Source organism: Engystomops pustulosus, chromosome 3, assembly GCF_040894005.1.
Source record: "Engystomops pustulosus chromosome 3, aEngPut4.maternal, whole genome shotgun sequence".
NCBI classification, from domain to species: Eukaryota; Metazoa; Chordata; class Amphibia; order Anura; family Leptodactylidae; genus Engystomops; species Engystomops pustulosus.
The window spans coordinates 52,878,672-52,892,352 of NC_092413.1; positions in this window are offsets into that span (position 1 = coordinate 52,878,672).

Here is a 13,681-nt window from a genome sequence, read left to right on the forward strand (position 1 = left end):
CCCAATCCGGGGTCTCCTCCCTTTCCATAAAAAGTGTGATATCACCTTGTTGAGTGAGCTCACGTCTCCATGTTTCAAAAGTATCGGCATTGGATACATTTTGAAATGCTCATCATTTTGATAAGCTGATTTCGTCCCAGCAGGGAGAGAGGGAGATCATGCCATTGCTGCAATTCCCTGATGATTTTCTGAAATAGTGGGGTAAAGTTAAGGCGGTAAAGGGATTCTGTATTCCTACCTATTTTGATCCCCAGGTATCGTATCCATGACTGTGCCACTGGAATATTACAAATGTTCGCGATGTCAGGCCTATCTTGCCGTCCAGTCCCCAAAAATAATATTTCACATTTTGCTTTGTTTACCCGAAATCCCGAGAACTCTCCAAACTTATCCAGTAATTCCATTACCGCCGGTAAATGACGAACCGGGTCTTTCATAAACAAAATTATGTCGTCCGCGAATAAAGCCAAGCGCAGATTTTTGACCCCCACCCTTATCCCCTCAAACCTTGTTGTCTTTGCCAGGACACGCGACAGGGGTTCCAATGCTAGATTAAACAACGGAGGAGAAAGGGGGCATCCCTGCCGCGTGCCCTTCTGCAATGGGAATCGTCGCGAGATAAAACCCGGAGTACTAACTCTGGTACTGGAGTTCCCGTATAGAGATGCTAAATAATTGCAAAAAGGGCCTTCAAATCCCATGTGGTGCATCACCTGCCTTAGCCACCCCCAACGTACATTATCGAAAGCCTTTTCGGCATCTAGGGTGACCAAAGCAGGGGTCACAGCCCCAGGGGGTAGACGAGAACTAGCATCCATTGCCAACAAAACTCGCCTCACATTCGTCACAGCTGAACGACCCACCGTGAAGTCTAGTTGAAGTGGAGAGACTAGGGACGGCATTATCGACGCCAAACGGTTTGCCAGGATTTTAGAGAGGATTTTAACGTCGACATCCATCAACGAGATGGGTCTATAGGAGCTGGGACACTCTGGGTCTTTACCCTCTTTTAGGAGCAGCTTAATATATGCGGTATTCATGTGAGTAGACATAGGGGAGCCCTCCATTAATTTGGAGAACAAACTAGCCAAAGTAGGGGCAACTTGCTCATGTACCGCCTTGTAGAATTCCCCCGTATAGCCATCTGGCCCAGGTGCCTTGCCAGTAGGAAGGGCCTTTATCGTCCTTTGTATCTCCTCTGCTGTAACCGGAGCATTAAGAGTTTGCACCTGGGTCTGTGACAAACGGAGCAACTCCAAGTCATGCAAAAAAGATTGCCCGGAGTCATCTCCTATGGGAGATTCTTTTTATAGATTTTCAAAATACTTCCCCAGTATGTCATTTATCTCCTTTGGGGATACTGCCACTGTATCGTCTGGGCGTTTCATTCTCAAAAGGTGGGTCATGGGACGGCGTCCCTTTGCCAAATTTGCCAGTAACCTACTAGATTTGTCCCCAAATTTGTGAAGTTCCAATTCGAATTTAGATCTAGTGAAGTCCTCCTTCCTCTCTGCCCAAATAGTAAATTCCTCCTCGGCTTTCCCCCATGCTTCTCTTGTGGTGTCTGATGGACTCTCTAAAAAATCTGAGTATGCTCTACGTACCTCGTCACTTGCCCTCCTAAATTGTTCCCTGGTTGTCCTTTTTAGCGCCCATACATGATCTCTTATACGGCCCCTAACTACCACTTTACCTGACTCCCAGAACAACATAGTCAGTGGCATGCCTCCCATTTCCATCGATATATATTCCGTCCACCACCCTCGCAATAGTTGTACAAAATCCTCGTCTTTCGTTAAGAAAGAGGGGAATCTCCACAGTATGTCACTGCCTTTCGGGGTCTTGTCGGCCAGTTCCAGCATGACGGGGGCATGGTCTGAAATCACCATGTCCTCTATCTGAATTTGGGTGATTCTTGGCATCAGTGTTGGGCTTAATAGAAAATAGTCCAGTCTCGACCAGGTGTCATGTGGATGGGAATAATGGGTATATTCTCTTGTCCTGCGGGTGCATTAAACGCCAAGCATCGTCCAGTGACAAAGAGGCCGCCCAGTCTTTCAGTGAGTACGTCCATTGTCTCCCTGTTGTACCTCTATCTCTCCTACTTCTGTCTTCCCTACTGTCCATCGTCAGGTTATAGTCTCCTCCCAAAATCTTCAAATGTCCCCCGTCTGTCATAATCCTTATCCTTAGATCCTCATAGAAAGGTTTCTGCTCTGAATTGGGGGCGTATATACCATAAATGCTTATAGTCTCTACTGCTAGGGACAACTTGATGTGAATCACCCTCCCTTCTGTGTCTTTCTCTGTCGAGATAACTTTGTGAGGTAACGTGCGGTTTATTAATATAATAACGCCTGCCTTACGCTCCACTGCTGGGGATCCATAGAGTTCTCCCACCCAAAGCCTTTTCATTCTCACCATATCCTCCTCATTCAAATGTGTTTCCTGCAATATGGCGATGTCCACCCTGAGACGTTTCAAGTGGCGAAGCACCATGATACGTTTCTGGGGGGAGCGCAACCCCTTCACATTCCAGGTGACTACTTTCATTTTAAATTATCGTAGTTTGAAAATGGCCTGCAATTGCAACACTACTGGAACAGCTGAAATATATTAGTACTTGTCCTTCCCTCCCTCCTCCCCCCCATTCCCAACCCAAGTAGAACACAACAGTATTACAATCGATAACAAAAGACAGACTTATTGCACAAGAAATGCGTTTCTCAGGATATCGTTAAATTTCACCAGAACTAACAACTACACTCTCCTTTGTGGACTCCCTTTTTTCTAATGGTACAGGTGCTATACTAGATATTTCCCACCCCCGCACATGACTATCGGTAATAATATTGCCGGAAGAGCAGTAGCGTAACAGCAAAACGCACCCTTTCAGCGCCTTCTCCTCTGGAGTTCCCACTTCCAACCCCGCTAGTTACTAACGACATCCATTATTGTGCAGGACCTAAAGTGTAAGATATAAAAAAAAAATATATATATATATATATATATATATATATACATGTTGAATGTCATATAACATGAAATGCCCTGCCAGAACTATAACATCGAGTACAAGCCAGGTGACTGTCCCAACAAACATAGACCACAGTGACAACCTCTTTCATACCGCCATTATAGACGTCATCTCCGTTAGACTATCTCCGTCTGCCTCTGTCGTTGCGGGCTTGTGGACGCCCCCCTGCGACTCCCCCCACTGGGTTCGTAGATGCAGATCACCACAGTCTCTGTGACTTCTCTCCTCCGTCATCCGTGCAGCTCCTCAACGTTCCCTCTTAGGTAAGGAATCATGTGACACAGTCTCCAAAAACTCCTCTGCTTCTGCTGGGTCTTGGAAAGCATGTTGTATCCCATCTGTGGTAGTAAGCCGTAATATTGCGGGGTATGCCAGCTGAAATCGGACATTCCGCTGCGATAGTGTAGAGCACAGCGGTGAAAATAACTTCCTCTTTCTGGTGACTGCCAGAGAAAAGTCCTCGAAGACCAAGATCTTGTGGCCACGAACCAACAGGGGAGAGCGAGAATTGCGGTACGCTCTTAGTAAGTCCTCCTTATCAGAGTAATTCAAATACTTAGCAATAACTTGCCTCGGTTTTATTGACTGCCCCTCCGGGCTCTGCTGCGGCCCTCGGAGTGGCGGTCCCACCCTATGTACTCTCTCGATTTGCCGTCTCCTGTTCAGGCCCAAGGCCTTAATTACTTAAGGCCTTGGGCCTGAACAGGAGACGGCATATATTTCTCATATATTTCTCTTAATTGGCCATTGTGGATTTCTTCGGGTAGGCCTACAATTCTTAAATTGCTCCCCCTCGAGCGGTTTTCAAGATCTTCCACCCGCTCTAACAAAGTAGTGGATAAGGAGCATAAGTCCTCATATTGAGTTTGTAATGCATTAGCCTTTGCGGTGTTATCACCTAGCGATTTTTCCATGGCCTCTATCTTTTCCTCATTGCGCTTAATCGAATCTTTTACCTCGGCAAGAGAGTTCTGCAACGTTGATGTCAAGTTGCTCACTAGGTCCGGGACTAGAAACCTCGCCACCTCTTTAGCCAGGATCTGATAGTTCACCTCTCCGACCGAGCAGGTGGAATGCTGCGGTATGGCATCTTGCTGGTCCACTTCGGTATAATCCTCTGGCTAGGAGTGGAGGGTAATTTCGCACTCCTCTCTGGGGACATTGGTTGGTGGTTGTTGTAACTCCAGTGATACCATCACCGCTGCCTCCGGCTCTTTTCCCGCCGGCGCCATGACAGGAGGACAGTCTGATGACGCAACACGCGGCCGGGTGTGTTTTATAAGCTTCTGCCTGGTCCGGAGCAGATACCGCTCCATAAACTAGTAGATCCTAATTCCAGGTTTGTCTCCTTCTCTTTCCTGGCCTTGGATGGCTATAGATTGCAGATCTGGGAGCTGAGCTTAGCGGGGGAACACGGGAGCTGTTTAGCAAGCCGCCATTCCCATCAGCGCCGGAACCGGAAGTCTAAAACCCTGTTTTAAGAAAGTGGATTTCGATTTAAGAATCAATGGACCTGTAGACAGTCATGTACAGCACCAAAGAAACTGCTGTATACAGTCAGTGGATAAGCCAAAGACCGTACTGGCCTGTAGTACAGGTAAAACTGGTAACGGTCAAGGTAGGCAGAACAGGTTCATATAAGGATAGGCTGGGGGGAAGGCAGGCAGCAGAACGTACTGTCAGCACTCAATGGAATCATAAAGCTCCTAAGAGTGCTGGCGGCTTCAAAAGGATGGCGGCGCATGGGCGCCGCCATCTTTTCGAGGATCGCCGCTCCCCATGATGTCATCGGGGATCCGTCGCCATGGTAGCCTCAGGTCTCACAAAGACCCAAGGTTACTACGGGTTAACCCATGCATGAGCACATTGTAATGTATGAGTAGTAAAATACACATATACTGCCATACTGTAGTATGGCAGTATATGATAGGATCGTACAGACAACCTAGGGTTAGAGTAACCTTGGGAGTCTGAAAAATAGTAAAAATTAAAATTAAAAAAAATAATAATAAAAAACCCTAAAAACTCAAATCACCCCCCTTTCCCTAGAACTGATATAAATATAAATAAACGGTAAAAATCATAAACACATTAGGTATTGCGACGTCCGAAAATGCCCGATCTATCAAAATATGATAACGTTTTTTCACTGCGTTTAATGCCGTAATGGAAAATCGCGCCCAAAGTCGAAAATGGCACTTTTTTGTCATTTAAAAAAAAAAAAATTCTATAAAAAGTGATCACAAGGTTGAACAGTCCTAAAATTGATAACATTGTAAACGTCATCAAAATCCGCAAAAAACGACACCCCCCCCCCCCACAGCTCCGTACACCAAAGAATAAAAAAGTTATTAGCGCCAGAAGATGGCAAAATCCTCCAAAAAATTTTTGTACAGGAGGTTTTAATTTTTTAAAATGTTATATTTAATGTTTTATAAATGTTACATTATAAAACCTATGTAAATTTGGTTTCCCCGTAATCGCACTGACCCAAAGAATAAAGTAGACATGTCATTTGGGGCGCACAGTGAAATCCGTAAAATCCAAGCCCACAAGAAAACGGCACAAAAGCGTTTTTTTACGAATTTCACAGCATTTGGAATTTTTTTCCCGCTTCCCAGTACACGGCATGGAATAATAAATACCATCTATATGAAGTGTAATTTGTTACGCAGAAAGCAAGTTGTCACACAGCTCTGGACATGGAAAAATAAAAAAGTTATGGATTTTTGATCATGGGGAGTGAAAAATGAAAAAACAAAAAAGGGCAAGGTCCTGAAAGGGTTAAAGTTGAGTCCTCAGTTGTTGATGCCTATCATTTATTGTCGAACTAAAAAGGATGATTACAATTGCAAGCTTCTTGACTACTTACAGTCGGTACAGAAACTATTCACACTTTTTAAAAACTTTTTCACTTTGTTCCATTGCATCCAATTGGTAAGATCAAAAATGTTTTTTTTCTTTTTGCTCATTAATGTACACTCTGCACTCTCTCTTACTTAAAAAAAAAAAAAACTGAAATGTAGATATTTTTGATAATTTATTAAACAAGAAAAACTGTTAATTACACAATTGCCACCTTGTAGCAGATTTGGGCCGAGCCAGGTTGACACATCTCTTGCCTTGAGCATGTGCTTAACCTGGTGTTAGGGTTCCTTGCTAACTACACAGACCTGTGAGAGCTGATGCTTAAAGTGTGTGTCAGACATCCTTGCCCATCGGTACTAATGGCATTGCGCAGTGTACTCCTGCACACAATGGAGGTTGACCTCTTGCCCCTGCAGGGACAGGAAACAGAGGTTATAAACCCTCACCTTACCCTCTGACACAACTTTTTTTCATGTCCCTACAAGAAGGAAAAGAGTTGGCTACAGGTTCAGCCTAAGGAGGAAAATGGGCGATAGGTAAACTGCAATCTTTTATTGATGATAAAATTCAACCTTCTATTTCTTCTAGACTTTGTTGTTTCCCTTCACTGATTCCAAATCTGATAAATTGACCTCTAGCTCTTTTATGGAATCTGTTAATCTAGATCCATCAATTTAAAATAGAAGAGTCAGATAAGAGCATGTTCAGCGGCTGTTCGTGCCATTATAGAAATAGAAAATATAATTTAACTAAGATCTGTACAAGATAAAATGTTTGGAGGCCTTATAGCGAAAAAGAGGTATGTGTTTCAATTAATAAATGTCACGGGTGCTCCTATGACTTGGATCACAGGTACACCTGTGGTACTCCATGTGCCCCCAGCCCCTGCTCTCTCCTCGATCCAGCACTGGCACCGACAGGCCAGCACACGCGTGCCGGCTTCCGGAGATTTAAAGGGCCAGCGCGCAGATAATTGGCGTTGGCTGGCTGCCACTTCTGATAAAGTCTCAGCCTTAGAAAAAGCTTGTTTCCCATGACCTTAGTGATTACTGTGATTTCCCGTTGTGACCCCGAACCTGTTCCCGTTTATGCGCCTCCGCTGCCAGCCCTGACCTTCTGCTCTGCCTCTGACCCTGAACCTTTGCTGCCTGTCTCCGTCCACAAACCTGCCTTCCGTTTCTGTACCTTGCCTTGGCAGCCACCACGGACAAAGTCGCACTTGTGGAATGACCTGGTGGTACCACGCCGCAGCAAGTCCAACCCGCTTTGCTGCGGGCTCTGGTGAAAACTGGGTACCACTAAGACTCCGGTCCCGGGTGTCGGCTTACGTCATCGTCCACGGTGGTCCAGTGGGCCCTGGAGCCTGACAATTGAACAGTTAAAGAAATGATCAGAAATTAAAAGAGATGAGTGGGAAAAACTTGAGACCTCACCAGTGTCCAGAAACTTCAAAAACTGATTATTATTTGAACTAGACGGAACTAGTAAAAACTTCTTGGCTGCAGCTCTGGCAGTAGCCTTGGTCATGGGAGAAGCTTCTGGCCACCCTGGAAAGAGATGAATGCATACAAGCACGTATTCCTACGTACCACTTTTTGGTAGCTGGATAAAATCCATCTGCAGTCTTCAGAAGGGATACAGCAGCTTGGGTGTCACCTTCTGTGGGGTCTTTACCACCTTACCCGGGCCGTGGCGGGCACAGACTATAAAGGCTTTCACTAGTCTAGTGACAGGGGTAGTAATGCCCGGGCAAACCACTGGTGGTTTATGAGCACTAGCATGGCCATTTTGGATATGCGTGTGTCCATGGGCTACTTGACTTACTGTCGGGTGCAGGGCTCTGGGCAGGCACAACCTCTCTCCCAGCATCCAGGTCCCATCGGCATCTGGGCTCCAGCTTTCCTCCACACTTCCTTCACTTCTGATGACACTCGGGCCACCAGGGACTGGAACACCTGTGGATCAAACTTTTAGCTCAGAACTCACCGCTGAGACTTCAGGACAGTCTCTGGGTTCCATCTGTGCAGCTGCCATTGCCATCCTGTCAGTCACATACTTGCCCTTGGCTTGTGGAGTTACCAAATTGTGTGTGCTTTTACTTTTACTTTCCCCACCTCTTGTGGAAGTAAGTGAGCATCCATGAGCTCTTTAACCAGCGTGCCATGCTTAGAGGGGGTCCCTGCAGAGGTGAGGAAATCTCTAGCCTTCCATATGGGTTCATAGTCGTGTTTAGACCCCAGACCTATACCTTGAGTATAGATGTTCGCCCTTTTACCTTCCACCAACTGTAGCGCTTCCCTGAGTGCCGTCACTTCACCTCCTGCGCTGACCTGTGTGGAGGGAGTGGTTCTGCTTGTACTACCATATGTGCGCCACTGACCACTGTATATCCAGCATAGAACCGTCTGTCTGTGCACCTTATCAGTGTATCCTGGGGCATCAGTTGTCTGGCCTTTGCTCAGATGCTTGGGCTGTACTTTGGTGAGGACACTGTGCAAGGAATGTGGGGTTTGCATCGTAACTGAGTGATCTAGGATCCCTGGCCTTGCTGAGCAGATTGCTGGCTGCAGCTACTGACACATGAGGGGCTCCCCTCACAACTGAGTCTAACCGGGCCTAATAATGGGCAACTGGGGAGGCCACCGTGTTCCTGGGCTAAGACACCACTCGGTGCAAAATAAAATAAAAGGTCTGGTCCAGTGGGATGTGCCTAGGGCCGGGGCAGACTGGATTTGCCAGCTTAAGGCTATGGAATGCATCAATTGCCTCCTGACTAAGGGCAAATGGGGAAGAGGCAATGCAGTCAGAAAGGGGCAGTAAAAGGCTGGAGGCAGCAGACCTTATCCCAGGCCTGCAGGAGCTGGCCAGTCCTAGAAACATGTGAAGAGGCTTAGGTCCTCAGGGCAGGGGCACATTCTGGACTGCCAGCTTTCTTTCCTCTGCCAGGTATCTGCCTGTGGCTGAGAAGCAGTGGCCTAGGAAGACCACCTTCTCCTGGTAGTACTGGAGTTTGTCTCAGGAAACTTTGCAACCCTTCTGGAACAGAAAACACATAAGGTCAATAAATGCATCCTGGCAAACAAAAACAGTAGGTCCTCCGCATACTGAAAAGGGGAACATCCAGTAAGGGGCAAGTCTGCCAGTCTACTCCCTGTAGGGCCGTGGGGTATTGGCTGGGTGAGTTTTACCCCCCTTGTGGGAATCTACATCAGGTATACTGGAATACTGAACTGGTAAAGGCAAATAGGTACTAACAATCTTCATGTAGGGGCACAGAGAGGAGAACATTTGCCAAATCAATAACAGTGAATAATATGTCACTCTCAGGGACTGCTGGCAGTTTGGGATAGGGACCACTGGGCTTCAGTACACTCATTGGCAGCTTGGAGGTCATAGACCATCCTGCATGTATCCAGCTGTTCTTTCTGGGTCATTTCCTTGACCGGAAATGGGTTAAAATCATCATCGGGCTAGCAGGGGAGAGTCACACATCAGTTCTACAATGAAAGGCACTATCTCTGTTTGGGGGGGCCGTTCAGAAGGGGGACTGTTCTTGCTGACATCCCTGTCCGTTACCACCCCCCCTTGTCCTGCCCTGTTGGGGCCGTCTCCGCCACTCACTATAGTAATGTCTCTTCCCCACAGTCGAAACACGCACACTTCGGTCGGGCTGTCAGCGGACCGCAACTTTCTCTCAGTCTCACTTTGCCGTGGTCTGTGAAACTGGTCTCTGTTTCCCTTTGGCTTTCAGTCACAATCTTATCAGTCCCTGTATACGCAAGTCTGGTAGAGATGTCTCCTGTCCGTTAACACCTTTGGTAACAACCCATTACAAAACAGATGTACACTACACTCTCAGGTCATCATCCCATGTGTCCCAAAGCTGCAAACCGTTCCCATGGAACTCTTCCATTACATTGTGCGTCTCAGCTTTATCTCATCCAGACATATAGGATTCTCTTAACTATCTATAAACTTCTGGCCAGACTCCAACATCTCAACAAAATCCAGGTACACTTATGTTGGTTTTTAATCAAAAAGGAACAAAAGTCAGTCATAGGCTCTGTAATACAGTTGGGGGCTCATTCTTGCTTAGTCTGTTCGTGGGTTACACAGGAGGACATCACATCATACTATATTCTTGTTCCACAACCAAATAACTTCCTTCAATTTTTTTTTTACATTGTCAGGGAGAACTCTAAATGCAACGATCTGCCCCCCCCCCCTCCCTTTTTGAAAACCAATTTACTAGCCTGTGAACCACAAAATAACAGAACACAGATTCTAAGCAACTCAATATGGAGAAATTCAGTTTTCCGTGAACATCAAGGTCACTGTTTCTCTCGTAGATAAGACAGACACAGAATTCCAATCCAAACCACACAGAATTCTGCCCCCATGGTCTGCCTAGTTAACCCCTTAAACGCCAGAAAGCAGGTACCAGAGACATTGCAACACTTTTTATAGTAATTTTTCTCTTATTGTCAGGATCAAATAAATTTTGATAATACTCAAATAAACAACATCCCACACTCCAAGACCCTTAGCAGACGCCCAAAACGGTGAAATATCACCAGCTGGCATTTGTTTTCAAACGTCTGCTCAGAATCCCGAGGGGGGGGGGGTTCAGTTACTATCATCAACCAGCCTTTATGGCTGCCAACAGAGTAGAGTCATAGGCAATCAACTTTCAGGGACTTGAAGGGAATATAACTTAAGATGGCCGCCACTGAAAAATGGCAGGGCGTGTCATCTTCTCTAACCACCAGATACAGGGGTGGAGTCTGCATTACAGGGGCCATTTTCTCTCCCTAAAAAATATAATTAAATCTCTTTTTCTCAAATTCTCTGAAGGATCCCTGTCACTCTGTCCTGGTCCGTCCGTCAAAGTCAGAGGCTCTAAGTGTCTGTTTGCAAATCTGATCAAGTTTTCTCACTTGTACAATCATCAGATCATCTGACACATCCCAAAACCTTGAAACCTTCAATACTACTTTTCACTTAAAACACAAAACTACCAGCCCTTATGTCCGATCATGTCAACTTGCACTTTTCCATCAGTCCTACTTAACTAAACAACCTTCTGTCTCTGTGCATACTTCCCCTTCATGTGGGACACAATCTGAGTAGCTTTTCTAGGTCCGCACCCTTGGCTTACTTTACTTTGCTTACTTCCCATCACAAATGCCTACAACTGCAACACTGCCAAACCTGTCCCCCACAGACACAACGAATCCGACACCTTGTGTGACCGACCCCAAAGAAACTAGATCCCAGACTTCCACAGAAGACTCTTTACCAAGTCTCCCTTATTGACTCTTAACCAAGTCAACTCTCTTTACTGAACTACTCTCTCCTTGACTCTTTACCAAGTCAACTCTCTTACTGACTCTTTACCAAGTCACTACTAGTTCTTACAGTCATCCACAAAGTCGTTCAGACTCCCCAAAAGGAGCTAAATGCTCACCTGATCAGGGCGGGTCTCCGCTGCACGTGCACAAATTGAGCTCTCTACCTCTATGGGCAGACCGATTGACACTAGTCAAACAGTACTATAGACAATATGATAATCTGACAATCACAACAAAGTATCTCCTACTTTAGCAGTGCGGACCTCTAAGGGTTATTCCCCCCCTTCCCACAGTTTCAGCTAACATCACAGACTGTCTGACCATCCGTCACTGTCCAGTCTCTGTCTGTCAATGTCCAATCACCTTACAAAGTGGTTCTTTGCCAAAACTCTGAGCTTAGGTTACAGTGAACAACAGTGGCAGATATGTAACACAGAGACAGAATTACCCGGTCCGTCCAATTAGTGAACCAGAAGTGACATTTCAAGGTAGACAAAAAAAAAACAGCTTACCCTGAGAGCTCTCTGGTCAGTTCTGTTCACCAAGCTGGCAGGGACCCTTCACAGAGGCTGTCTCGGTGCTGTTGTTGCTCACTCCTAAGCCCACCCAGGGACGCCAATTGATAGGGATTTTTATGCAGGGCCCCAACAGCCCTCTTGACTTTTGTAAGGTGAGTCCTAATTAACCCTTTGAGGGAGGATGAGATTGCTGCCGGCAGTGAGATGACAGAGAAAAGAAAAGACACAGTCCGGTCTTTAGATGCACTCAAATCACACTGTTTATTTAAAAAAACCCCAGCTGTATTTTAATACAGAGAAATCAGCATTTTGGGTGTTGTATGAAAGGAGATAAGGCACTTAGATTCTATTGGACATCAGCACATTCTGGGAAAAAAGTTAATTGTGCTCAATTCTCACAGACCTTGTGCACAGATATTGTTTATACTAATTTTCGGAGAAGAAGAAGATAAGTGTACTCCAGAATCATAATATAATCAAGGACAGACTGGCTTCTCATTAAATGTCAAAGGGTATTAGCTGACAGGCGAGCAAACAGGTTACATAGAATGAATTTTGAATCATGACATTAACTTGACAATGGTCAGGGAACATGGCCGCTGTATCTAAGATGGCGGACAGTAGTCAAGATGGCGTCTGAAACCAGTGCGATCTCCTTAACATGGGATAGAAGCAATTCGAAATATCCTAACGACAGCCAAAAAAGATCCTGATGTCATATCTTTTATATGTGAAGCTCTCCATTTTCTGTTGTCTAACAATATATTTCAATTTGCAGATACATGGTTTAAGCACTTAGTAGGGACAGCAATGGGCACACCTGCAGCATGCACTTATGGTAATATTTTCTTAGGTTATCTCGAGGACAATACATCTATACACCAGACAAATACATTTCTTAAATGTATCCAGATATACCACCGGTTTGTGGACGATATCTTCATAGCATGGTCGGGTACCCCACAAGAATTTGTAGAAATTGTGTCCTATCTTAATAGCAATTCTATAAACATGTTCTTTACGTACAAAATTGACCCCAAGAAAATAGAATTTCTAGACGTAGAAGTGCATATCTAGAATAGTAGCATTGTAACAACTATGTATCAAAAACCTACATCTACTAACTCCTATTTATGTTTCTTGAGTTATCACCCAAGTTATGTCAAGAGGGCCATTCCCTATGGACAATATATTCGTCTCAGACGTATCAACAATAGAGACGATTTATTTATAACTCAGGCAAAGGATATCACAGAACGTCTACGAAAGAGAAGTTATCCCCAACACCTTCTCAAGCAAGCAATGGAAAGAGCATTAAAAATGATCCCTGAGCAATTACTATGCAAACCATGTAAAAAAAGAAAAAATTGAGAGGTTTATATTCTCATTTGAATACAGTGCCATGACCCCCAAAATTAACGATACCATTAAGAAGAATTGGTTTATGGTAAAAGCTGACCCTCAACTTAAAACTGCAGCAGAAAACGGACCCTTGGTTACTTTCCGTAGAAGTAAACCAATAAAGGACTACTTGGTACGTAGTAGGCTTTTGAGGTCCTCTAGTGAGAAAAATTGGCTTAATAAATGTGTCCCGATAGGAAATCATAAATGTGGAACTTGCAACCATTGTACCCAGGTGTTGACAGGAAAAATTGAATATAGGAAGTATAGAACACAGAATCAGGCAATGTTTTAACCTGTAGATCGTGTTTTGTTATCTAATGTAATTTTTTGTCCATGCAAAACGGTTCTATATAGGTAAATCAATTAAAGCTATGTTCACACGGTTCAGAGAACATAAGAATTCAGTTATAACAGGTAAGGGAGCACCCCGTTTGATAGAACATATTAATCAGATTCACAAAGGCGATATAAGTACATTAAGGTTTGCAGGCTTGGAACAAGTT